Source organism: Falco punctatus, assembly GCF_963210335.1.
Source record: "Falco punctatus genome assembly, chromosome: 4".
Taxonomy (NCBI): domain Eukaryota; kingdom Metazoa; phylum Chordata; class Aves; order Falconiformes; family Falconidae; genus Falco; species Falco punctatus.
Window position 1 is genome coordinate 49,829,497 of NC_137583.1, and position 6,834 is coordinate 49,836,330.

At 56.7% G+C, this 6,834-nt stretch overlaps 1 protein-coding gene across 7 annotated transcripts in view; it reads right to left on the minus strand.

Moving 5' to 3' along the window:
• Positions 1-6,834, minus strand: part of PTPRS (protein tyrosine phosphatase receptor type S) — a 187,616-nt gene that overhangs the window by 155,363 nt on the left and 25,419 nt on the right. Inside the window, exon 2 of one of the 7 annotated variants that reach the window (XM_080382504.1) lies at positions 3,405-3,484. The exons of the other annotated variants lie outside the window; for them this stretch is intronic. The gene's annotated coding sequence lies outside the window, so the exon portion shown is untranslated. The remainder of the gene's footprint in view (positions 1-3,404; positions 3,485-6,834) is intronic. 7 annotated transcript variants of the gene reach the window in all.

Here is a 6,834-nt window from a genome sequence, read left to right on the forward strand (position 1 = left end):
TTTCTGCACATCCTGAGCCGTGCTGGTTGGGTGACACGGGAACTTCACGTGGCGACTGGAAACTGCTGCTCAGCTTCCGACTGCCCTTTGCAACCCACAGAGGAAAGAGTCAAAGCCACTGCCAGCGAGCAACAGCACCGCGGAAAACAAAGGAAAGAAGCAGAGGGAGGGAGGTCTTGATCGGTGCAAGCCAGTAGCAGCAGCCATCTCCATTTCACAGGAATCAGAGCAAACTCTTGATGATACCAGAGCTGAAGATTTTTTTTTAAAAAAAATAAAATCCCCAATTCCTGCAGATGTTGCACGCATGCACACATATGCATTTGCAGCACAGCAAGCAGGCAGTCTGCCCATCTCTGCTGTCTTCACAAAAGCAAAATGGAGGGAAGCACCATCAGGACTTCTAAGGAAAGAACCTTTCACATTGCAATCATCTGTGGAATTACTAGCAACATGGATTTGGATACGGGGACACCACAAAGAAAAACAATTAAGCAACAGCTCAGAGGGAGAGATGCTGAGATACAACTCAAGCACCACAAAGAGTCAACACACTGCATTTCAGACAAGGCTGCTGTTTCCCTGAGATGAGATTATTGCATTTTGAGAAGTCACGCAGGGACCAGCACACTGTGCCCTCCCTCACCTTCCCATGATTTTTGATCCCAGCTCAGTGGTTGCAAGCAAGGGAGATCGAGAGCACCTGGCCTCCAGCCTGGTGCCTTCTGCACCCAGCGCATGTGGTTACCCCATGTAACAGCATCACTTCACATGTCAACTGCCCACAAACAGAAATTAAAGGGCGGGGGCGGGGCGGGGGGGACGGGACACAACCCCTGAAAGCAGCACTATGTGAAGTTAGGGCATTTCTGAAGTTAGGATCCGGTGTATCTCAAGTCATCCCTCCACCAGGCGTGTTAATCCACCACCTCCCAGGAACACAGCAGCAGGTGCCGAAGACAGCGAATCATTCCTGAGGTCTGGGCAGACAGGCTTACCTCTTGTGCTCTTAAACTGGTTAACCAGAGGAAACTCAGCGCTCGAAAGCGGGACACCAGATCCATTCCCACCCTTCACGCCCCTACAGACCTACAGTCCGAGATGGCCAAGAGCCAAGCGGGGAGACAGCAGCGGGACGGGCAGGGTCCCCCAGGCACCGCGCTCCCCGCACATGGACTCACACACAGACACTTTGCTACTCAAACCCTAACAGGCTTAAAAATCCCCCCAGAGCGACAGATCCTTCTTGCAAACCACCCGCAGGACCCGCCACGCACTGCAGATCGTGGCTGCAGCCAAACCAGCCACAATCCGCATCTCCTACTGCAGCCACGTGCTGCCGGCCGCCCTCCCACCTTCCGAATGGTGCCACCAAAACCCACCCGGCCTTCGGGTTCCCTGCCTGGTTAGGACATCCCTGCGAAGGTGGGAGCATCCTCGTCGCTTGTGGGGTCACAGCCAAACTGCAATGCCCTGGTGTGATGTAAACCAGTGCCGCACAGAGCGGTCACCTACGACACATGGCTGCGAACAAGTGATTCAGCTGCCGCTCTGCAAAAACAGCCCCCACACCACAGCAGGAGTGGAGACCTCCAGGAGCTGGGCAGGAACAGCCACAGGCTTCCTCCTAACCTAAACCATCCCACAGCCCCGATTTAATCTGATTTATGCAAATATTAAACCAATTTACGTGTGCACGTTGTATGAGTTGCCTGGCCCAGTTTAATTTGATCAGGTTTTAAACCTGTTTAGACAAACTGAGATCTGCTTTCTAATCTAAAGCTGCTCTTAAAACTGCACGGATGTTGCCAGGGAACTGGAGCACAGATGTGATGACAGAGCCTGTTTGTATGACCACACTCAAACTGCAATGGCCCCAGCTATGGCAAAGAAGGGAAGAAGGGAATGCTAAAACTCCCGTGTCTCTGAGCTGGCCACACAGCAGGGCTCCAAAGCTCGGCTCCGCTCTGCCTGGAGCTTTCCAAACCCAGAGGAGTCCCAAACAGCCCAGGGCAGCAGCAGGCTGGCTGGGCTGGGACACGGCCATACTCGCTTTCCCGGAGCAGGGCACAGAAGTCCCTGATGGGGCCAAACAAGCCTCCCAGGGAAAAATCTCAGCATGGGGTCCTAGGGTGCCCCCCGTGCCCACAACCTAAGCTGTCATCCCCCTCATCGCCACCCCTTTGCATCCAGAGACAGAGCAGAGCACCGCAAACCCCGGTGAAGATCTGCGCCTCCTTTAAAAACCTCAGGTGTGCACAGAGCTCACGCTGCATTCCTTGCACCCTGTTCCTTCTCACACCTGGACATCCTGGGCTGGGGGACACATCCCCTCCCTCTGCCCCGGCAGCACCTCCACCTCCTCCCTTGGCACCTGCGCCCTGCGTGCGTGGGAGCCACGCACAGCCCACCCACCCTTGGGAGCCGGTGGGAGACCAGGAGCCAAGAGGCTTCACAGATTAAACAATTAACAAATAAGTTCAAAGAAACTCACACCTCCCAGCCAGCTCCTTATCAAGGGATGTCAAGAAGACAACACGGGCTGAAAATTACTTTTTTTTGGATGATGGTGGGGCTGCACCGGTACGTGGGCTCCACATGCAGGACATATGGCTCTGTGAGAGCTTGTTCAGGTGAGCAGCAAATAATCCGACAGCGCAGGCAGCTACTACGATGGGAATGCCAAGCTCGATAAATTACTAAGCCAAGACAATGATAGCCGAACTAAAGTTGAAGAGTATCACGTTGGATCAGACTCGGAGATCTGGAGGACAAATTTACAGTTTGCTAGGCTGATGTAAAAAAAAAAAAAAAATACTGGTCAAGTTGTAAAGTAAACAATCAGAAAGAGAGGTCTAGAGAAAAAAAACAGTCTAATAGAGCCCTCAGATTTTTCCAGCTTCTCATGAAATAAACTTTGCAGAAAGGAGGCTGGCCTGAGCTTTACTGCTTCAGGGCTCACAACTTTAAGAATGCCAATAATTTAAAAATATAATAATACAGTTATAGCCAGAAGCTTCTCAGCCCAGCTGTTTTCTTCCCTTTCCAAATATCAAAACGTTCTGGGGATCCTGCCTGGAGCTACCAGCCTGGGGCAGAGCCCAGGACGCCCAGCCAGCCTCCGCACTCACAGCGGGAAGCAAAGAGCTCCATGGGCAGAGGGAGCTGGGCCCAGGGAAGGGACTATTGGAAGCAGAAAGTTCGGCACATTTTTCACGCTGCTGAAGCAACGATACTTCACTGAAGTCATTTGCAGATTTTCTTTTTTGGAGGAGAGAGTTATGAATAATATGCATGTTCTTCTCAACTCATATAAGAAGAATTTAAAGCTCAAAGTTCAGCAAGTGTGGATTAAACTACTTAGCAGCACCTTTTTAATGGAACCGAGTAACCTCTCTCCTTACCATACGCTTGCACTGCCACACTGACTCGGGTTAGATCTGGCTTCACTTTATCTCGGTATCCTATGCTCGCAATTTTATCTCTGCAATGCAAGAGAAAAACTGTTTTAGTTGGGAACAGAGAGGGTTTAAATAAAATCCATACGCACTGGCAGGCCACAGGCAACATCTCGCATCCAGCGCAGCAACTCACCACCCACGCAACCTCATGTGCCACGAGCAAAAGCAGATAAACAGTTCAACATGTGTTTACTACCTTGAGTTGTTCAGCAACAAGGCGAGCAGCTGGATGGGACCCTCACCCTGCTCTGAGCTGGGCACTGCAGAGGGCATCCATCCCAACCCACCGCCAGCCCCCCCACCACCACCACCTGTATTTTGAGATCTCAAAGCAGCATCAGGTGGGACAGTCTCCCACCTCAACGACAGCTTTGGGGTCCCTAAATCCAAGCCCTCTGGACAAGCGCAGCAGGCAGGAGTTGCTCCTATGCTATGAAGGGTCACAAACATGCCCCTGCCTCAGTTTCTCCAGGGTACAGCCACATCATCTCCTTGGACATCCCACCTGGCTGGACCTCAGGTGTCTCTTCTCCCTCACCCCCACCGCTCCCCCCAAAGCAGCAGCATAAAGTGATAACAAGGACCCACCCTCATGGAGGCACATTTTGCCTCTTCTCTGTAGGCACTGCGTCACACATTCTCCAGCATCCAGACCAGAGGTGGAGCAACCCACCATGCCCGGTGGGGCGAGACACCCCAGGAAGATGCTGCATTTACCCAACTCGCATTTATAAAACCCAGAGAGCACCAGGGACCGGGGGGACAGAGACCCAGGGGACCTGAACCCGTCCTGCCCACAAGGCTGATGCCAGAAGTCAACTACAAGAGGACTCGAGGACCCCCTGCCCCCCATTACCTCCGTCACCCCACACCCACGAATGGCTTTGCTGGGGGTGGAACCCCTCCCCATGGGCAGCCCCCCACCTTAGTGGCACAGCTTCAGCTGGAAGCTCCTCTTGCATTACTCAAAGTATTTATGACTTTTTCCCCCATTTGAAATATGGGCCCTTACCACGCACAGGAAGGAGGAGAGTGCCAGCAAACCCGTTAATTTATAAGTCAATCTGGCAGGGAACAATTAACAGCTTTTCCCACCGTCAGGTTGGCAGGAGGAGGGGGGAACCTTCCCCCTAGGAAGGGCAGGAGGGTCCCCGCATCAGCACAGATCCGGCTCCATGCTTAGCACCCAGATGCTACTTTATTCCTCGCCCCCCCAGGACCTCTCGCAGCCCGAGGGGACGAGCAGCCCTGTCCTCCGCAGCGGGACCCCCTTTAGGTCATGCCACCAGCTCCCCCAGCCCGGTGCAGGTATGCAACCCCAAAAACATGCTTTACAGGGGAAAATAAAATATTAACATATATATGTCAATCCATAATATTTTGCTGCTCAGGACACAGGTCCCTGTCCAAGCTGAGCTGCAGGCAGGAGGAGAAGCACAAGTGCCCGTGGGGAACGTCCCCTGCAAATTTGGCAGGGGGGTTGTCTGGGGAGGGGACGGGGGGAGGCTCCAGATGTGCAGCCCCTCACCCCCATGGGGTGTCCGGACTCAGAGGAAGGGCTGGACACCCACCCGCCCCCCCAGCCCCAACCAAAACAGCTTTTTCTTCCCAATTGTAACAATCGCTTTTCCAAAAACAAAGCCTCCTGGGACTCAGAGAGGGCAAATGCCCAAAAAGCCCCCTGCCCTGGAGAGCACAGCGCCCATCCCCGCAGAGCCCAGCACCCCTCCCACAGGTGTCACCTCTTCACCAGCATTTTCCCCCCCCCTTACCCTACATTTGCACCATTTCCTTCCCCAGGAGGGACTGCAACAAGATCCTCCCAGTGAAACACAAACGCTATTAATCATTACTCTTTATTTTTTTGGGGGGTGGTGGGGTGCGGTTTACCCTCCATGTCACAGTTTTGGCTCGGGGACAGCTCTCGCCCACCGCAGGATGGCCCTAGGGCTCAGGATTTCAGCTGAAATCCCTGAGGGTGGATGGAAATCACCACCAGCTGCCCACCCCAGGGGCATCCCGCAGCCCCCTGAGCCAGCTACACCTTGCAGGAGGCACAAGATTGGTGCAGCTGCCGCAAGGCAGGGGGACACCACCCCACCCCCACCCCCAATTCCAATACAGGGTCTTGCGTAGTTTGGGGATGACCCATACCCTTCCTTGCTGCTGTCACCATCACCAGGCCACCACACAGTCAGGAGGAACAAGGTGAAACTCAATTCCTGATGAGCTCCAGAGCTGGTGGGGAGGACAAGGCACCCCCCGGTGTCACCGGTGTTTGGGGTGGGGAGAGGGCAGCACCCCAGGGGGACAGAGCTGTGTCCCCAAGCTGCGACACTGCCCTGCTGGGAACGCTCCGATTCCTCCTCCAACACCTGCGCCCCAGCGATGCAGCTCCAGGAGCATCCCCGGCACACGCAGGTGGTGGGAGGTGGAAAAGCCACCAAGAGGGGACATGGGCCCTCGGCCAACCCCCGCCAGCACGGGTGGTCCCACAGTGCTGCTCCGCAGGAGCGCAGCCCTTTGCTTGAGGGTGACACCACAACACCCATCCCAGGGGGCCGCACCCCGTGCTGAGCACCCGCTGGAACCGCGGGCGGGAAGAGGCGGACAGGGGGGACCCAGGAGCAGCGCGGCAGCGATGGGGGGGTCCTGTCCGACAGGTGTCCCCCCCACCAGTGAACAGGCACCGGGATGGAGTGGGGAGCCCAGCCCAGGTACCGGGGCACCGCAGAGGGGCTCACCCCGGGGACCAGCACTGGGACGCGGGATGGAGCGGGGAGCCCAGCCCGGCGACTGGAGCAGGCGCCCGCCTGGCGGTGAACCGGTACCGGGATGCAGGATGGAGCAGGGAGCTCTGCCCAGTACCGGGGCATGGAGCATGTCCCCCCTCCCGGTGAACCGGCACTGTGATGCAGGACGGAGCACGGAGCTCAGCCCGGGTACCGGGGTACGGAGCAGCCCCCCCCGCGGTGAACCGGCACTGTGATGCAGGACGGAGCACGGAGCTCAGCCCGGGTACCGGGGTACGGAGCAGCCCCCCCCGCGGTGAACCGGCACTGTGATGCAGGACGGAGCACGGAGCTCAGCCCGGGTACCGGGGTACGGAGCAGCCCCCCCCGCGGTGAACCGGCACCGGGGATGTGGGATGGAGCGGGAAGCCCAGCCCAGTACCGGGATACGGAGCAGCCCTCCCCGGGAACCGGCACTGGGATGCGAGACGGAGCGGGAAGCCCAGCTCGGGAACCGGAGCCCAGCCCAGTACCGGGGCGCGGAGCCGGGCTCACGCCACGGACCAGCACCGGGACGCGCTCCCGGCCCCCCCGGGCCAGCTGCCCCCCTCCCCGTGCGCCAGCGCGGCGCGGAGCCCCCA